This window comes from Nicotiana sylvestris, chromosome 3 (genome assembly GCF_000393655.2).
Source record: "Nicotiana sylvestris chromosome 3, ASM39365v2, whole genome shotgun sequence".
Taxonomy (NCBI): Eukaryota; Viridiplantae; Streptophyta; class Magnoliopsida; order Solanales; family Solanaceae; genus Nicotiana; species Nicotiana sylvestris.
Window position 1 is genome coordinate 209850642 of NC_091059.1, and position 22095 is coordinate 209872736.

Below are 22095 nucleotides of genomic sequence, written 5' to 3' on the forward strand. Positions count from 1 at the left end.
GTCGGTGTTATGATCTTCTACAACTCACCTTTGGGGCAGGATATTGCAATATAGTATTGAAGAAGTGACTGTTAGAGATTGTGGGGTGCGATGGTTCAGGATTGAATCGATGTTTCTAATATCGACGGCTCGAGAAAGATGACCTTCGGAAAGGTTTAAAGTTAGTAGCGGTCTATTAGTTCAGGTGCTACTGAGATAGATTTTGATCTAAGGCATTAGCTGAGTAGCAAGGGATAAGGAAGGACATGTGGGAAGTGTTATGCGGTGGTTAAACTTCTAGAAGGCCAGATGTAAGAAGCGGAAGTCGAGTAGTTGCTTAAAGAAGAGGGGATTGGCCAAAAAGGGAGAGTGGTAGAGTAGCATATGGGTTTAGTGTCAGGATAACTACACCCTCTTGAGGAAAGTTTGGAGTGATTTGGGAATTTTAGTGGACGATGATTGGATCTACGGGCTTAAGTTGAATTATTGGCAATTATACAGCGGGGGATTTGATGCAACAGAAATGAGTTGCTTGATATGAGGAATGATGGAAAATAACTTTGAATTGGAAGATATTGTCGTGTATTTAGTTGATGTCCATGAGGAATGAACGGACTTGTGCAACTAGTGAATGAGCATGGGCTCAGGATGGGTTACTAATTTTGTAGTAATTGAGGATTGCAGCATTGTCGGGAGATGTCGGCATGTAATTTCCACATGTGGGTTATCTCCTGTGAGCAGGTCAGCGGTCGTGTGGTTGGCAAATCTTCTGCGAAGAATTCTACTGATTATCTAGTAAAAGGTTGAATATGTGAATATTGCTAGAGATACAGAGTGTTCAAGAAATACTAACGGAAGGATTTCGAGGAATTTGGCGATTGATTGCGGAAGGTCATGTCATCAATGAAGAAAGACTCTTGGTGGGTGCCAGAGTTGTGTAATGAGTGGCTCCAGGCTAAGTGGGAGAGTCCCACCGCCTATGATTGGGTTGCATGGTTATCTACTTGTGGGATTTTTGGCTATCGGCATAATGGCGAGTTATTTCAGCTAAGGAAAAGGAATATAAGTGGTAATTTGAGCAAATGATTTGAGAAATGTATGTCATAAATGACCTTATCAATTACGTTCAGGATTGGGGAAGGTTCAGGATTTATGCTTCGTATAGATGAGGGTTGCAAGGAAAGTGACTCGGCCGGGTGCTTCGTTGAGAGGGTGTTCATGTGCTAGAAGAGTCTTGGAGTTGATTATATTCGAGACCAGGTCAGAGTGAGTGACTCTTAATAATACTCCTAGTGGATTCAAAGGTTAAGGTATGGTGCCTAAGGATTTCGAGTCCATAAGTATGGTTAAGAATTGAGCTTTTGCAGAGGATTATGAAAAGAGGCTTGGAAGGTTCTATGATATCTTCGGCTGTAGTGTAGCATTTGGAGGAATGAAAGAAAATGACTTCGAATTCGTAGAGGAATTATCATAATGGATGTACTAGTTGAAATACGAATATGCATGCAATGAGGGTATGAAACGGTTCATGGGTTTGGACACAATGTGGTCTCGTTGGGGTTCACTCAAGATGAGTGTGGGTTTAGGTTTGTGATGAAAGGAATGGAGCTATTATTATCTCTAAGGAAAGTTAAGGATGAATTAGAAGTAGATTGGTTAACCATAGTTGAATTAGCACAATGGTGGCGGTGATCAGTTTCTTCAGCATGAATAAATTATGCATATGATTTGTGGCGGTACATGCGAGAGTGGACGGTCGTCGTAATTGATTTTATTTGGAAGTATTCAAGTATTATGACCTGTTATGTGTAGGTGGATCCTGGAAGGGTTATGGTGGTTCAGACCACTACTTGAGGATTTGAATGTTCTACGGATATGAGAAGTTACTCGCATGTTGCTATAGTTCTCTTAGAATGGGTTAAATAAAAAGTTTTTGGATGATGAAGTGCTTACCCTATTAGTGGTTCAGGAGTTATGATGAAATTTTGGCGCTATCGCATATTGGCATGGTAGGTGTAGTGAATGGTATGAAATTTAGAAGTGAGGATCAAGGTCGCGGTTTGGTGTTGACAAGGAGTTCACGAGCTCGGATAAGCAGGTAAAAGGATTTGGATGTTTAGAGTAAGCTAGTATTGTCTTCATCGTCACCTAAGATCGGTGCTTGTGTAGGAGGCTTTGCATCCTGGTTACGGATTCTTGATCTGCTTTACAGCAGTAGTGTGGTTGGTGGTATGGATGTGCAAACTTGTTACCTAGCGCGGAAGGTCGTGGGAGCGTATCTCACGGGAAGATTGTATAAGTGTGACATGTAGTCACTTGATTGATTGAAGATTTAAACCAAGTGTGAAGATTGTAGTAGTACCACTAGTTTGAGAATTTATGCTTGGAGGGCACTCGGTTTATCGGGTTATGGACTGTGGAGGTTTGCTCCGAATATGAGGGTTGTTCTTGTGAGTCATGGGAAAAGGGGTTATTATGGACCTTTGAAAGGATAATAGCCTAGTGCGGTGCGATCAGAATCGGCTTGAGGTCGGTGAGTGGATTTAAATATGAATGTAGGCTTTATACCAGGCCATATGTGTCCATTTCAGCATAGCACTCCTTATGGAAGAGTATTCGAACGTTGGATGTTATTTCGGCGTCAGCTATTTCAGGTAATACTATAATGTGTTGTGTGAGTTGTGAAACGGCTTGATATTTTCTTATGTGATGAGGTTCCGCGTAGCGATGATGTTATGTGAGTGGGATGGCTCTTGAGATTCAGATCATACATCGCGCCTCAGTTGTGCTTGAGCTTTATATTTTATGGCGCTATATGTCTCCCCAAGGATAGTATTATGCGCTTAGCGTGCTTGTGACCGATATTCGATATTTTGCAGTAAAGAGCAATTTAGCTCGATGTATCACGTTCTAGAGTTTGTTTCCCCTATGTATCACGTTTGAGTTTGTAGCATATTGACATGTTGTGGCATCATATGAGACTTTTGGTCATGTCTGGGGTGGCTTACTTCCTGAGTAGTTCGTACTGGGTGAGACAAGATTATTGGATCTAGGATCAGTGCAATCAAATTATATGAAGTGTATTACAGAGCAAACACTACTAATTGGTTCAGGATGAGGTAATGGTTCTTGTCAGGAGTATAGACTCAATTATTTGTTGGCTCGGCAGTGGGTTATGAAATTCTACACATCTCTTCCGTCGTGGCGGTGTTGCAAAGGGTTAGAACATGATTTATATATGTCATGGGGTGCGTTGGGGGCACCAGATTTGTGGAATTTTGGCTATTGTCATCAGAGGATGTTATTATGGTCATGTGAGTATGCAGCGCATAGTGTGAATTCAACAAAGGTATGCAATCTTGTATCGATGCATCGTGTGGTGATTGATACAGTGTTCGTATGTTAGAAGCATGCCTAGCAAAGAATCTCACATGTTGAAACTGGGCTCTAAGGATTATTTGCCTAAATAAAAAAAGATATCTTCAGATTTGATCGAGTTAATGTGCTCAACTGAGCTGTGGTAGCACAGATAGGTGCTCGAGGTGTTAAACAGTAATTTCAGACAATTCTAGTGCAGTTCTCAGCATGTTCGAGGATGAACATATGTTTAAGTGGGAGAGAATGTAACGACCCGACTGGTCATTTTGAGCTCTAGTGCATCTTTCGGCGATTAGAGGTCATGAGCAGCTTCGATTATGACTTGTACGCATGGTCTGAATTGAATTTCGGGAAGCTCGGAAATGATTTGGAAAGAAAATTCTCATTTCGGAAGCTTTAAGTTGAAAGAATTGGCTAAGATCAGATTTTTGAGTCAACGACCTTGGAATTGGGATTTGAAGGTTCTAGCAGGTTCGTATGGTGATTTTGGACTTGGGCGTATGTCTGGATCGGGTTTTGGATGACCCGGGAGCGTTTCGGCACTTATTGTGGAAGTTAGCATTTTGGAAAAATTTTAAAAGTTTGGGTTGAAGTACATTCCAGTGTTATCGATGTCCGTTTGGGATTCTGAGTCTGGGAATAGCTCCGTATGGTGATTCTGGTATTGGGAGCGAGTCTGGAAGTGGATTCAAAAGTCCGTAAGTCATTTTGGAGTCATATGGCTAAAGTTAGAAATTTGAATGTTTTTGAGAAGTTTGACCGAAGTGGACTTTTAAATATCGGGGTCAGAATCCGATTCCGGAAGTTGGAGTAGGTCCATAATGTCAAATATGACTTGTGTGCAAAATTTGAAGTCAATCGGATGCGATTTGATGGTTTTCGACATCGATGGTTGAAGTTTGAAATTCTAAAGTTTATCTAAGTTTGAAATGGAGTGGGATTCATGGTTTAAGCATTGTTTGACGTGATTTAAGGCCTCGAGCAGGTCCGGGTTATATTATGGGACTGGCTGGTGTGATTGGATGAGGTCCCGGGGGCAACAGGTTGATTCCGGGCGGTTAACGGATCTAAATTTGGAGTTGAGGAAGAGCTAAAGCAGCTGGGCACCTGGTGTAACTGCACCTGTGCGATGAGGGCCGCAGGTGTGGGAGATGAATCGCAGAAGCGGAAGGTGCCATGCCACTGAGAAACCGCAGAAGCGGAAATATTTGCGCACCTGCAATGGCACAGGTGCGATGCCAATCGCTGCAGAAGCGGGAAGAGCTACAGGTGCAGAAGAGGAAGCCGCAGAAGCGGAAGCGCGGATGCGGCCAAGGAGCCGCCAGTACGGAAAGTCGTTGGGGCAGTGAGGGTTTTTATAAACGGGAATTGCCCATTTTTCTCCCATTTTTCATTTGGTTTGGGCGATTTTGGAGTGATTTAAAGGGATGTATTCTTCAAGTATCACAAGGGGTATGTTGTCCCACTCATTATAAGTTATATATATGATTTAGATACGGATTAAAGTATGAAAATTAGTAAAAACTTGGGGTTTGAGGGGAAAACCTACAAAATTGGTATTCTTGGATTTTGACCACGATTTTGGACATGAAATTGAGAGTAAATTATATATTTGAGTTCGTGAGATTGTGGGCAAACCTTATCTTTGAAAAATTTCGGAATCCGGGCATGTGGGTCTGAGGGCGATTTTGTCAACTTTTCGATCGGGGTTAGAAATTGTTATAAATTGGATTATTACGAGTAATTGAGCATAAATTAATGGGTTTGCATAATTATTGGCTAGTTTTGGAGTGTTGTGCATCGATGTGAGTCTTTGGAAGGGTGTGGAATGTCGGTTATGGAACTTTGAAGCGAGGTGAGTCTCCTTTCTAACCTTGTAAGAGAGAATTGTCCCCATATGTGAATTAATTGGATATGTGCTTCTATTTGTGGGTGATACGTATGCATGAGGTGATGAGAGTCTGTGCGTAGCTACTATTATGCTTAAGTCTGGGTAGCCTAGGACCCGAAAGCATGCTATAATTGAAATATGTGTAACCTTATTGGCAATTTAAATTTCTTAAATCATATCGAATTGGTAAATGAATTTCTAAAGAAATTAAACATAATGTTCTTGACCGTTAAAGAGAAGTTGCCATTTCTTTGGGTAATTGTTTTCCTGATGAATTCTTGATTGACTGCTCGATGTGTTTATTTATATTTGACCGCGTTGCATGTATGATTCGCGAGCGGGGTAATATATGCATCTATGGTTCGCGCCTTTCGATCCTCTGGCAGTGCACAATTTAAATATTTGTTGAATCGGACCGTACAATCTCGGCATGATTTGCGCATGCTTGTATTGCTTGGCTTGTAAACTTATAGTGATAATATTGCCTCCCTGGCTTGAGATAAATGTATAGATGATGAAAAAAATGAATTTGGAAATTCTCTATTAATGAAAGAATTGTTTACTTGCTTCATGCTATTGAGCTACAGTCGCGTTTGTAAAAATTCTCAATTTACTATATTATTGGACTACTAGTAAGTGTCGAAGTCGACCTCTCGTCACTGCTTCTTCGAGATTAGACGGGATACTTACTGGGTACACATTATTTTCGTATTCATACTATACTTGCTATGCATTTTTGTTGCACAGGCACATGTATGTCTAGCGGCCTAGTTTGGCGCAGAGGTATGATTGATACGGGAACTTAGGTGAGCTGCAGCAGAATCTCCTTCAGAGTATTGTATTGTATTTTCTCTACTGTCCAACTTGTATTCAGGACGGTTATTGTATTACATTGTTTCCTAGAAACTGCTCATGCACTTGTGACACCAGATTTTGGGATGTCTATGGGATTATTCAGCATTTTAAAATCGTTAAAGATATCATTATTTATTAAGTGAAATTCATTATTTATGGTAATGTATAAAATAAATGATTTCAATAAATACTACAATGGGAATTTAATTAACTTCTTAGTGTTGGCTTGCCTGACAGTGGTATCTGACGCCATCACGACCTTTAGTGGATTTTTGGGTCATGACACTGAGAGTAGAAATCACTAGGATTTAGTCTCCCACAAACAAAATATAAGATGAATACAGAAAAATATTAAGTTCCTTAAGCTTGTTATTAAACTATATTCGAAAATATATTCAAAATAAAAATACTATAAAAGCATAAATGCAGAAGAACATAATTATTTTATGCCCAATGAATTTACAGTGTTTCCGTAATGAACTTAATCCTCTCCTAGTACTCGAGGTCTTGGATTATTTCCTCCCAGGATAGAATAGATTACCCTCACTGGTGTAGCGATATTTCAAACCCCAGTGACAACGAACACAAAAAACAGTAGTAAATCACACTTATTGCTTTCTTTTCTGTTAAAATAATGCAGAAAGAAGAAGGAGAAATTAGAATTTTTGTAAGAAAATCTGAGGGATGGTTCATGTATTTTTAGCCAAAAATGTTGTGCTATACTGAATGTAAGGTTGCAACTCAAAATAGTTGTTTCATAAAATGGTCATTTCTGCAAACCGCCAAATTCAATTATAACGGAAAAATTAAAACGGAGGAAAATTGAATTGTCGTTATAGAAATGGTCTAATTTGGATTAATTAATATTGCATTAATATTAACAAATAAATTTGGTCCAAAAAAATAATAAATCAATCACATTATTTGACCAAATCCGAAGTCGAAGCCGAGCCGAGCGAGCGACAACAACGGCTCGAGGCTTGCCTTCTTCTCAACTCTTTAAGAACTAGAAGAAATACAATTGTATATATACTCATCAAAACTCCTTTCCTCCTCCAATACGGGACAATGTCTCTTTGTCAAAGAGGAAAATTCAAAAAAAAATTATTTTTCCTCCATTTCCCATTCGAAACCGAGCCGAGCGAGTGCCAACGACGACGGCGCGATGCTTGCTTTCTTCTCAACTCTTTAAGAGCTAGAAGAAATGCAATTGTATATATACCCATCAAAACTCTTTTCCTCCTCCAATATGGGACAATGTCCCTTAGAAAAATTTAAAATTTTTTATTTTCCCTCCATTTTTCATCCACTCTACTTTAAGCTCTAAGAAGCTTAAACCCAACAGATACACCCTTTAGGATCGTTTGGTATGGTATATAAGATAATTAATCATGGTGTAAGAATTGTATTGAGTTAATAATACATTGTTTGGTCGTGATTTCAAATATAAAATAATTAATCCATATATTATTTTATATACCAATTGGAGTATTATCTTATCTAACCACCAACATAGAATAACTAACCTATGTATAAGTTGTATATGGCTAACACACCAAAATAACAAAACTATATTTTGTCTTTTTCCAAGAAGTCTATGAAGACCAATTATCTTAGGCTATAATTGTAAATTCTGTTATAAAATAAAGACTATAAAGTAAAGACAAGTATAGAGAGAAACTGATATATTATTCGAATTCAAACTGATGTACATAATGAACTGAAATCTCTTCTATTTATAGAAGAAAGGAAGTTGTTGTGTAAGCTGCTATTATATCAGATATGGATAATCTTCTATTGAGAGCAATATTTATCCATAACGGGGTACTGAAAGGATAAGCTTATTATACCCGATACGGATAATCTTCTACCGGGGGTAATGTTTATCCATAACTGGGTACTGAAAGGATAAGCTTATTATACCCGGTATGGATAATCTTCTACCGGGGATAATATTTATCCATAACTGGGTACTGAAAGGATAAGCTTATTATACCCGGTATGGATAATCTTCTACCGGGGGTAATGTTTATCCATAACCGGGTATCGAAGTGATAAGCTTCTTCAGGAAGCTTATTTCCAATAGAGTACTTAAATAGATAAACATATTTACGGTGGAGTCCCATATGGATAAGCTTCTTCAGGAAGTTTATTTACAACGGAGTACTAAATGAACATCCATAATATAATATATTTATAACACTCCCCCTTGGATGTTCATTAAAAGATAATGTGCCTCATTAAAACCTTACTAGGAAAACCCACGTGGGAAAAAATCCTAGTGAAGGAAAAAGAGTACACATATTTAGTAATACGCATTGTTGGCTGCCTTATTAAAAACCTTATAAGGAAAACCCTGTGGGAAAAACCTTAGTAAGGGAAAAAGAGTATGGCGCGCATTTTACTCCCCCTGAAGAAAAACTTATTTCAAATATTTGAGTCTCCGCATTCCAATCTTGTATACCATATTCTCAAAAATTGATGTTGGTAAAGACAATCTGCTCGATTGTCACTTGAACTAATTTGATGCACATCAATGTCACAATTTTCCTGAAGATCATGTATGTAGAATAATTCTGGTGAAATGTTCTTCGTTCTATCTCCTTTTATAAATCCTCCTTTTAATAGTGCTATGCATGAAACATTGTCTCCGTATAATATTGTGGGTCTTTTATCACATTCCAACCCACATGTTTCTCGAATGAATCACTGATCTCAATCATATGCACTCCCTGCTTGCCGGTTTGAAATCGAGCTTTATGGGTATCGGATAAATAACCTGCATCTGCATTACCAATACGATCTGCACCACTTTTGTTAGCATTAGCAAGATAAATAAGTGCACCATCTACACCGAGATAGAGTATTTCAGGACCAAGGAGCTCCTCATCCTCTTCTAGAGGTTGGAACGGATCCTTATTCACTTCAAGTGATTGAATATTCATTGGTGTACTTAATGGGTACACTTTGTCCATGTAAAAGTATTTTTAAGACCCTCTTGGAGCTCTTCCGGAGTTCCAATAAGATTTATGTCACCAACATAAACAGCAAGTGTAACAAATTTTGATGACATTTTCTTTATAAAAATACATGGACAAATAACATAATTTATGTAACTTTCTTTCAGCAAATATTTACTGAGGCGATTATACCACACGCGCACAGATTGCTTTAAACCGTACAAAGATCTTTATAATTTGATCGAGTACATTTCTCAAGACTTTGAATTATATGCTTCGGGCATTTTCAATCCTTCAAGGATCTTCATATAGATTTAGCCAAATAAGTCATATAGGTTAAGACTTGTATCTAAATGGTATGACATCTTCAAGTGTCTGGACTGCTAGTCCGATCCTCACAATCTTTTACAATATTGTGCACTATATTGTATTAAATATATCGTCGACGATCATTTTGTGTCAGTTCCGAAGCGACATAACTTGTGGAGATCTCATCACTTTCTTTATTTTCAGGTACCTGAACTTTTTCGGGAGTTTCATGAAATGTTATGTCGTGGGCTCTTCTAGAGCTTATTTCCTCCTCATTATGATCATTTTGATCATTAGCTCCTACTATTTTTCAAGGATTGTTACCTTTGGAACCGATTGGTCTACCACGCTTCATGCGTACAGTAAACTCTATCCTTCAGGGACTTTAATTTTAATAGGAGCATTTGCAGCTGAAATATGATATTTAATTTTGGATCAGCAAATGCTTCTGGCATTCGACTTGAATTATCTTCTAAGTGAGGATCATGATAATTCGATTCATATAGCATATTTTTCAACTGTTTATTCCATCCCCCAAATGTTAGAAAAACTAACATATATCCCCAATCATCTTTGGGAAACATATCTTTGTGTATTATGGTAGAGAAATTAATCATATACCACGCAACAAAAGATAGTAAAAATATTTGGTTTCTGATCCTAAACCAATTGTGAAGGGAGGACTTATCATATATTGTTGATCTGATGCATACAAGTGCTGCTATATGCAATTTAGAAAATTTTAGACCAACACATGAAGCTTTGTTCTCATAAGCAATGGTTTAGCCATTAATAGGAGGTATTCAATGCTAAACCAGCTTGGATATAAACCAGCATTATCAAGATGAACTGTCTTGATTTCATAATCTGAAAATTATGCTCTTAATCGAGAAAAGCAATTCCAAATGCCAAACTGCAGGTTGACAATAATTACACATGTAACCATCTCATATATGCACCTATAAGTGGTTCACATGATAGGTGAACGGGCCCATATTCACCTTTTATATATTTCAGAATCAGGGGTCTTAGTCCCAACTTTAGCTGGTATAATCAATTCATTATGAGAACAAGCAACACATGAGAATTCCTGAAGAATCTTCTAGTTCTTTAGTATATGCTTATCTGAATTCTCAAATAGCTCATTTAAAAATGGCAAATGAAAACTTCAAGTTTATCATGTCATGTGCTATCTCTTAGTAAACTTCTGGTTTACTATGGCATAAACTTTTGCTTTAGTAAACTTCTGGTTTACTGTGATACATGATATAGTACAAATTAAAGAATAAGGCGGGTAACTTCTTACATACATATTATTTTACCCCCTATGATTGTGGAAACATGAAGATTATCAATCTTCCAATAATTTGTAGTCTCAATATGATAGCCATTTGTATTAGTAAACTTCAGGTTTACTACAACATATGTTTTGACCATAATCATATAATATGAATGACATATTTGTATATAAGCTCTTTGAGAGCCTTCATTTATTATCCACAATCTAATATTTATCTAGCACTACTGGTGTCATGTATTCTTTAGGCAAACATTTAGCTCTTCAGGAGTTGTTGATACATTTTGTACTATCAAATATTGCTCAGACACTGCTGGTGTCATGAGAGAAAATCACAATCAAATAAACAATGTAAAACAATTGTTTAAGCACACGAAAACTCCTCTTCATAATATTTTTCCACTTCAGGAGGCAATTTCAATTGTGTTACTTCTTCAGGAGCAAATTTAAAATACGAAATATTGAGTATATATTCTCTCAATTATATTAACTCTTCTGGAGGTGAATTGTAATGTATTCACATCAAGAGCGCGTTCATATTTACCCGACTTATTAGTATTGTCACATTCACTTCAGGGAATGGATTAATATTATCAAAAGTTCTCATCCTTCAGGAAATCGAACATAATTATCTGAATGCGCATTAATCACATCAAATTGTGATGCCTCAACCTCTTTTAAAATATTTACTACTTCAGGAGCAAATCGAGGCGTGCATTTAATATAGAGAATATTTATGTAGCTTATCTTCAATTGTAACCATAGAAAGCCTAAATTATCACTTCTGGTGATCATAGGCATATACCACTTCTGGTAGTTAACAAAATATAATTACAATGAGATATACGAAATATAACCACTTCTTGTGGTTGTATATTTCTTGCAAACTCTGCTAGAGTTTAAGTTGATCTAATAATGTTATTCATATTCTTCAAAATGACATAAACAAGATATATTATAGTAAACATCATTATCAAATCATAATTTTTCTTTATGTACAACAATTACATAACCATACTATCTATTACAAATAACAAAAATTAAAATATTTACATTTCTACAGATTCACCACCGATTACATGACTTGTTTCTCCTTCTGGGAGTGCAAAGTAATCAGCTACATCCAAATGCATGAAGTTTAAATTATCTTCAAAAATAAAATTTGCTTCAGCATTTTTCTCTGTCTTCTTTAGGGAGGCTTGATAAAGCTCAACCAGGTGCTTTGGCGTACGACAGGTACGTGACCAGTGCCCTTTTTCTCCACATCTATAGCATGCATTTTCTGCATTTGGTGCTTGCACCGCTTCATGTTTTTGTTACTTCCTTTTCCACTGTTGGTGGTGAGGAGTGTTCTTTGGTGCATTATTATTACCATAATTAGAGTTTCTTTCCTGACCACGACTGGGGCCACAACCTTTTCCACGTTTAGCCTGGTGGAAGTTCGTCTCATTCACTTCAGGGAATGGATAAGAACCAATAGGTCGGCATTCATTATTTTTCATTAATAGCCCATTATGTCGCTCGGCTATAAAAAGATGTAAGATAAGTTCAGAATACTTTTTAAATCTCATCTCTCGATATTGCTGTTGCAGGAGCATATTCGAGGCATGAAAAGTGGTGAAAGTTTTCTCCAACATATCATGATTAGTAATATTATCACCACATAACTTCAATTGGGAAATAATTCTGAACATAGCAGAATTATACTCACTGATAGATTTAAAATCTTGTAGCCTTAGATGAGTCCAATCATATCGTGTCTGTGGAAGAACGACCATCTTCAGGTGGTCATATCTATCTTTCAAATTATTCCACAGTATGACTGGATCTTTAACAGTAAGATATTCCATTTTCAGGCCCTCATCAAGGTGATGGCGTAGGAATATCATTGCTTTGGCACGGTCTTGGTTTGATGCCTGATTTTTGTCTTTGATGGTGTCTGCCAGACCCATCGCATCAAGATGAATTTCAGCATCAAGCACCCAAGACATGTAGCTTTTGCCCGATATATCCAGGGCTACAAATTCAAGTTTAGAAAGATTTGACATTATTTAGGAAAAGAAAGTTCTTACCTCAGATACTTTCAAAATATTTGCTCGAGATGGCAGAGTCTCGTGCTGATAACGTGTTATAAAATAAAGACTATAAAGTAAAGACAAGTATAGAGAGAAACTGATATATTATTCGAATTCAAACTGATGTACATAATGAACTGAAATCTCTTCCATTTATAGAAGAAAGGAAGCTGTTGTGTAAGCTGCTATTATACCAGATATGGTTAATCTTCTACTGAGAGCAATATTTATCCATAACGGAGTACTGAAAGGATAAGCTTATTATACCCGATATGGATAATCTTCTACCGGGGGAAATATTTATCCATAACTGGGCACTGAAAGGATAAGCTTATTATACCCAGTATGGATAATCTTCTACCGGGGGTAATGTTTATCCATAATCAGGTATCGAAGTGATAAGTTTCTTCAGGAAGCTTATTTTCAATAGAGTACTTAAATAGGTAAATATATTTACGGTGGAGTCCCATATGGATAAACTTCTTCAGGAAGTTTATTTACAATGAAATACTAAATGAACATCCATAATATAATATATTTATAACAAATTCATTATTTTTTAGTTTAAAAAGTAAATAAATAATTTCGATGATACTTTGTATGTCTAATTTTGATGTAATGAACCAACCACTCAACAAGAAATAATTCATGCACTATTTATTCGTGTATAACTCTTCTTTGAACCAAACAAGTCATAAAGTACCCGTATACTCCAATTTTTTTAATTTTCGTAATGTACAACTGGCAAGAGTTGATTATTACAAATATTAAATTAAGTTGGAGGATGAAATTTAATCCAGTTTACTTGCTATTGTCAATTTATCTAAATACATCGCACCTTAAATTTTAATGTCTATACTTTTCTTTTTATTTACATAAGTAATGAGTAACAAGTGCAGAGAAAGATCTTATTATTGTATATGATAAAATCGGTTCATATTAAATACTCGAATATAGAACGATACGTTGAACCGAAAATAGATGGAAAACGAGGCTAGTGAAAACCAAGACCGGAGATAGCAACTTCGATTGGCACCGGGCAGACCCCAAAAGAAATATTGCTAACAAGGACAAACAAATATTTGTCACCCGATGACATTCAATGAAGAATATTCCTCAGTATTATATACACAATCTGTTACAGAGAATTTTGGCATTCATAGCCTGTTGTTACACATTCATCAATAGCTCATATAATTGTCATTTAAAGGGGGCTTGATCCTAGGACCTTGTTCCCTAGGAGTGGCTATAAATAGTGACTTCAACATTGTAAAACACGAAATTTCTGACAAAATTATGCTACACATTATTCTAAACTCAATAATACTTTAATTCCTGTCTATTGATATTCTTATTGTTGTCTTGGAAGACTTGCTCCGGAACCAAGTTGTTTGTTGTCTTATCTCCATTTCAAAGCTAAGTATTGTATCTTATTTAATTTTTTTATCATTTTGGGATCAAATTGATTCGCTTGTCCATAAACCACGTTATAAGTTTAACTGTACCATTTTACGAGTAAATAGTTTGGCACCCACCATGAGGCTTAGACATTTGCGTAATTGACTTGATCCTCGCATCTATTACTAATCCATTTGATTCTTTTTTTTATAGCAAAAAATCATAAAGAATGGCAGATAACGATAACAACACCGCATACAACATTGAGGCTCAAGAAAATTCGCCTCAACACGAAGATTCGATCAGTGATACCTGCAACGAGGAGAATGTGGCCACGCCGGTCCATGGCGGTCAATATCCACGACACGTTCGGGAGGCAACTCTTGATGATGCTGAAGACGAGTATGTTGCGAAAATGGTGAGAATCTTGATAGAACAACAAAAGTCGATTATGGTCCATCTCTTGCGGAAAGACCAAGTCAAGATAGAATTGAGCTAAGCATTGTCATGTGCTTCCAACAACGTGAATGGAAGAGGTCCAGTTCCTCCTAGTGCTCCCGCAAATCAAACAACACAAAGGGTTGATAACAATACTCTGCGGGGTGATGTCGGCTATGACGGGGCCGTGGGGAACGACAGGGATTTGGTAACAACAATGGGAATGATCTCTTTAAAACTGAGTTCATGCAGTTTACGAAGGAAATAAACGCCCGAATGGACTAAATTCTGGGTGCACCGCCAGTGTTGAAAGGATTGGACTCAAAGAAATATACCCAATTGCCGTTCAAACAGAGCGCGACACCAGAGTTAATTTCAAAGCAGTTCAAAATGCCAGACGTGCCAATATATGATGCGACTTCGGATCCCCAGGAGCACATCACCATAATGGTGTTAAAAGGGAACGACTTAGCTCCGCACAAGATTGAGTCACTCCTGCCGAATAAGTTTGGGGAAACCCTCACGAAGGGAGCCATGACATGGTATTTACTTTTATCGGAGCACTCAATAGATACCTTTGAGATGCTCGCATATTCTTTCATCAATGCTCATGTCGGGGTCAGGAAGGTACATGCTCGAAAGGCCGACATATTCAGAATTGCGCAAGGATAGTCTGAATTGTTGCGAGATTTCGTGACCAGATTTCAGAAGAAAAGAATGTTGCTACCAGTCGTGCCAAATGAATGGGCAGCTGAGGCATTTACTAAGGGGATGAACCCAAGGAGCTCCGACGCTTCACAAAAATTGAAAGAAAGCATGCTCGAGTTTCAAGCAACTACATGGGCAAATGTCCACAACTGATATGAATCGAAGATAAGAATAGAAAACAACCAAACCGATTTCCCAGCATCAACCAAGGGTCGGGATCGAGAAAAGATTAAGGATAAGTCGAAGGATGATTTTGACGTAGATCAATGATTATCTAAGGGTTGATTTTTGCCCTACAAAAAGGTCGAAGGACGCGGCAGAGGTTTTCGGTCAGCAGACAAGTTCGTTACTGATAGGAGAACTTACCGTGACTGGAATAACAGATCATTGTAGAATAAAGAGATATTAGGCTCTGGGATTCCACCTACCCTAGACTGTCTGAGTATAATTTCAATATCAGCGTGGTGGAGCTGGTATCAACGATAAGGAAAATTATGGAAGCATGGTTCCCAAGGACGATGAAATCCGACCCTAATTAGAGGGATCATAATCTATAGTGAGAATATTATGGGACTAACATCCACTGAACTGGGGACTGCTGACATCTGTGCAAAGAGGTGGCAACATTGCTAAAAAATGACCTTCTCAGGGAGTTCTTAAGGGACAGGGCTAAAAATAACTACGACCGCTATCGAGAAAATGTAGAAGTCTCGAAGATAGGAGAATATCCTTCTCGATTAATTACCAACATGATTTTCGAGGGGAACGAGATTAATGGTGTAATCTTTTCATCATCAAAAAAGACAAATGTATCGGTGACTCATAGAAAAAGACTCTAGGAAGTCGCTAAGGATGATATCACCTTCACGGAGGAGGACGTCGATGGACTGCTATGTTTTAGATTTTAAAATTAGAAGTATTTTGGTAGACCTAAAAAGTTCAGCCAATATCATTTAATGGAGAGTGCTGGAACAAGCTAACCAGAAACATCATTCCAGCCACAAAGCTCATCGCGGGGTTCAACTTAGCAAGTGTGACAACCCGATGGGAGATCCTACTGCCCACAATCGTCGAAGGAGTCATGAAGACTACTATGTTTGAAATAGTATACGATGACATGGGATACAACATTATTCTTGGTAGACAATGGCTACATGAGATGAAGGCTGTGCCATCAACATACCATCAATTTCTGAAATTCCCAACTCCAGAAGGAATTAAACAAATAAGAGGAGATACAATCGGTGTCAAGGGAGATGAACGCGATCTCGGTTTCCCGTAGTAAAGGGAAGGAACATGCGACATAGCAATTACATAAACTGATGACTGCTCCAGAACCAAAAAAATGTAGACAAAGGGGAGGAGCCGTCGGAATCCTATCAAGTACCAAGGTATTTCTAGGTACCAGAAGAAATAGACGCAACTAAATCCACGACATAAGAACTCGAATGGGTTGCATTGTTCGAGAAATTCTTAGAGAGGAAGTTCCACTTGGGTACAGGATTAAACCCTGAGCTCAGGTACAACCAAATCAAAATGTTCGGAAAGAAAATAGGGAAAACAATGGAAGCTTACATAGATGATATGATGGTTAAGTCTTTGAATGTAAGTGACTATTTCAAACACCTTCAAGAAACTTTTGACAACTTAAGGAAGCATAACATGAAGCTTAACTCCGAAAAATGTGCATTCGGAGTCACTTTCGGTAAATTTTTGGTTTCCTAGTGTCACAAAGGGGGATTGAAGTAAATCTCGATAAAATTAAAGCCATTGAGGACATTCCCGACCAGCTATCAAATGTGAAAGAAGTCCAAAGGTTCAATAGAAGACTGGCCGCTTTAAGCAGGTTTATTTCCCGGTCTTCGAAAAAATGTCATCATTTCTTCTCACTTCTGAAGAAGAACAACAACTTTGAATAGACTATGGAATGCCGACAATCCCTAAAAGACTTAAAAAGGTATTTATCAAGCCCTCGGTTACCATCAAAACCGGAGGAAGGCGAATAATTGCTAATTTACTTATCGTTCTCGGAGGTAGTGGTAAGTGTTAATCAGTAGTATTCCTCTCGCTAGCTATTCTCAGTAAGAGGGGGAGGACTTGATGTGACTACTATTAGACCTCCACACTGGAGAGACTCTATAATCATTGTTGTTCTAGTTCGAGAAGACCAAGCTATTCAATGTCCTATTTATTATGTTAGCAAAATTTTAATGGGAGCAGAATCGTTACCCTCACCTTGAAAAATTGGCCTTAGCCCTCGTAGTCGCAGCTTGAAAGCTTAGGCCTTATTTTCAATGCCACTCGATAGCCGTGGTAACAACTTATACCCTTTGAAATATCCTTCACAAACCTGAATTGTCAGGTCGACTGGCCAAGTGGGAAGTCGATATGAGTGAATTTGGCATTGAGTATAAACCCAGGATTGCGATCAAATCACAAGTTTTGGCCAGTGTTGTGGCTGATTTTAGTCTCAGAATACTGCCTTTGGTTACCAAAGAAGTGGCGATGGTGTCGGAAACAACATCAGGACTTTAGACCTTGTTCATGGACGGAGCTTCTAACATGAAAGGGTCCGGGCTTAGGGTAGTATTAATTTTGCTCTCGAGAGAAACCTCGAGGCAAGCCATAAAAATTGTTCCTTTGACTAACAATAAAGTCGAGTATAAGGCTTTGATTGCAGGACTTGAATTGGCCCGAGGACTAGACTTCGAGGTCATTGAAATCAAATAGGATTCCCAACTGGTGGTAAATCAGGTATATGGGATCTTCGACACCAAAGAGGAATGCATGCACCGATATATGCTGAAAGTTCAGAATCTGCTTGCATGGTTTAGGGAATGGTCAATCACCCACATGCAGAGAGAAGAAAAAATGCGGAAGTAGACGCACTGGCTAATATGGGCTCGTCCACGAACATGAAGGGATCAGATTCCAGTACGGTCGTACATCTCATCCATTCGATATTGGATATGTACGGTTATTATAAAGTTAACGTGACCAATTTGGTCTGGGACTGGAGAAATAAAATCATCGACTATCTTGAGCATGGTAAATTGCCGGAAGATCCGAAGGCATCCCGGGCACTCCCCACCAAAGCAGTTCGCTACAGCTTCTAGGAAGGCCAGTTGTATAGGAAGTCATTCCAAGGCCCATTGGCCCGATGCTTATGAGCCTCCAAGGCTAATTACATCATGAGAGAAGTTCATAAAGGAGTTTGCGAAAATCATTTAGGTGCAGATTCGTTAGTGTTAAAATTAGTTATGGCAGGTTACTACTAGCCCCTAATAGAACAAGACGCTAAGGCGTTCGTTCAGAAATGCGACAAGTATCAACTCCATACGCCGTTAGTACACTAACCGGAAGAACTATTGCATTTAGTATTATCGCCATAGCCATTCATGAAATAAGGGATGGACATAGTCGGTCCGCTATTGTCGGCTCCTGGAAAGATAAGGTTTCTTTTGATTTTAACTGACCATTTCTTTAACTGGTTTGAAGCAGGTCCTTACCTAAAAATAGGCGAGTGCAAAGTGGCCGATTTCCTTGTGAGAGAACATAATTTGTAGGTTTGAAATACCAACGGAGATAGCCTGCGACAATGGGCCATAATTCATTAGGCATAAAGATTACAAAATTCCTTGAGGATTTGAAAATAAAAAAGATCACATCTTCACTATACCATCTGCGCGCAAATGGCCAAGCAGAGTCTACAAACAAGGTGATTATTCAAAATCTCAAAAAGAGATCAGAAGAAGACAAAGGCAAATGGCCCGAAGAGTTACCGGGAGTGCTATAGGCATACCGGATAACGGCCAAGTCAAGCACGGGAAAGATACCTTTCTCTTCCGTATACAGAGAAAATGACCTAATCCCGGTAGAAGTGGGAGAACCTACCATTAGATACTTCTTGGCGGACGAAGAAACAAACAACGAAGCGTTGCTGGTCAAACTGGAGCTGCTTGATGAACGTACAGACTTGGCGCATATAAGGATGGTGGCCCAGAAACAAAGAATGGAAAGATACTATAATTGAAGAGCCAATATCCGTTATTTCAAAGTGAGAGACTTGGTTTTAAGAAAAGTAACTCAAAATACCCGAGAACTCAACGCAAGGAAGCTGGGTCTGACGTGGGAAGACCCCTACCAGGTTTTAGCTATCACCGAGAAAGGATCATATGAACTGGAAAACCAAGATAGAGTAAAATTGCCGAGCAACTGGAATGTGGCACACCTCAAAAGATACTATTGTTGATGAGTATCACTTATACTGAAAGTATGTGTTGCACTCTTTTTCCCTTCGTCCAATTTTTGTCCCAATTGAGTTTTTCTAGCAAGGTTTTTAATGAGGCAACAACGAAAAATATACTATAAAAGAAATGCCATTAGCAGAAATAAGACCTTTAAATGGCAAGTCATGGAAACAACAAACCACTGCGGGATGGTTAGATAGTCTTTGGCTCGATAGCAAAGTTCTTAATAGGAAACAAAGCTTGCTATTGGAGCAAAAGTTATTCGACCATTCACGAGTTCCCCTTCACTACAAGCCACTAGGGGGTGGTTAGATAATCATTGGGTCGGTAGCAAAGTTCCTAATGGGAAACGAATCTTGTTATCAAACCAAAGGTTATCCAACCATTCACTAGTGAAATCGTCAAAGGAGCAAGACTTCCAGTGTTCCAATTCACATTATTCGCATTCGAACACTAGGGGGGATGATATGAGAATACATCAACCTCATTGCCACAGAAACCGAGACTACAAAATCTGGGAACAAAAATATATCATCAGGATCAGGGATTGCGCAGCCGACCCAGTAGAAGCAAGTTGTACAAGTTAGACACAAGTAATGGCAATTTTATTTTCAGCAAAATGAATGCTTATGTACTTTTGAAGATAGATGAAATAAAATAGAGTCCTTTTATTTTTATCTTGTTTCTTGTCCAAATGATGAATTAATTTTATCATTTGAAAGTTAATCAAGTACTTCAAATGCTAGTGCCAGAATGAACATAAGACGTCCTCTTCAAGAGTACTGTAAACATAAGAGGGTCCTCTCTTATGAAACCTTCACAGTAAAGGGTTGGTTCTGTAAGAGTTTATGCCCGGAACCCAAATGTTATCGGAAAAATGCACCCGAAGCATTGCATAATTTGATGCAAAAAAGTAAACTTTGCGTAATACTTAAACGAAAAGCACTTTTATATAACAAACGTGCCAAGCAACAAAAGTACAAAAGTATAAAAAACAACAAAGGGAAAAGAAAGTGAAAAACAAAACTATTGCATCCCCAGAACTCAGAGAAAGAGAAGCATCTACACCCCTAGGAGAAGTAGGCAGATCTATTGTCGGCTTGAGATCTTTATCATTCATCATTATCCCCTTCAAATTCCTCTTAAGATCCCAAGAACTCAAAACCAAAAACAGAAGAGTTAGTTGTATCAGACCAAGCCGGGAGGTGCCTTCGGGCAGTTGGCTCTAGCTCTCGAGTCTTGGTGATTTCGGCATTAAAATCAAAGATGCCCGCTTTGGCATCTTCCAAGATTTTTCTCCTCATACTATACATAGAATGTGTTTTCTCAATAATGAGGGAATCCTCTCAATGCTGGGGTTCCTATTTAAGCCAATCAACCTCGATCGAAAGGCCGTCCCGCTCGGATCTTATGGCTGTAGGCTGAGATCAAGGTCACGGATAGTGGAGATATGGACCTTATTGTGTTTCATGACCCTTTTATACTTCTCCTCCATCTGGGCACGCTTCTCCTTAATAGTAACAACCTCTTCCGCTGTGGAGTTCAAGGCTGCCTCTAAATTATTCAGTCTCTCAGTAGAGGCAGCCTCGCACTCGGCAGCATCGAGAATAATATGTTGGACCTTAGACCATTTAGCCTTGGTTTCTTGAAATTGTACACTTAACTGGGATGATTCTTGGCTAAGGGCCATTACTTCTTGCTTGCTCTATTGCAACCGAGACTCTAACTCACAGGCTTCAAAAACTTGTGCTTCCAATGTCAGGAGACGAGCAACAACTTGGCCAATAGTTGATCCTGCTCGGATGTAAGCTTCTTTTTTTATTATTATCAAGGATCAACTTTTGAAGGCCCTTAGAAGCAAGAAAGTTGGCATGCAAAGCAAAAAAAACCAAGTACGAAATCCTATCATAACAAATCAAGAGAAAATAAACAACAAAGAGAACGAGCACCATACCACTACTGCATTGTGCATGGCATTATTTATCATACACTCCCCCGAAAGAGAGTGTATTTTCTTTTTGTCTTTCTCTGAAGCCAGCGGCTTCAGGTAATTGGCGAGGTTCACCAGTCGGGACATCAGATGGCACTCGGTAGAGACCGAGAAGGAGATACTCTTTCTCATCTGGGATCTGCAGAGGGAGATGAATAGTTGTTCCCTAAATTTCCATGGCCTGGGGACTAGGGAGGAGTGACATCATACTCTCGGGTGTCTGCGGTCAGTGAGGGTTGTAGATGTTGCTGGCGACGAACGAATGATCGGCGAGGAAGGAGATGAAGCTGATAGTATTGTGGGTTGAGGTTATAAGCTCTTCAGATTGAGCATTCTTTTGAGCTGATAAAGGTCGTTTTCTCCTTTATAAGGAAGCCCCTTCATCACTGGCTTCCCCATCATCATCAATCACCACAGTGGCAGCAGCTGGCTTGGGTATGACTTTCTTCACCTTTTTATTTTTGATTTCGCCTAAGGAAGAGCGCCTTTTTTTTAGTTGATTGCTCTCCGGTCGGGGACTCCAAGAGTAAGCACTTGCACCGAAGGCAGATCCGATGTTGCCTGTTC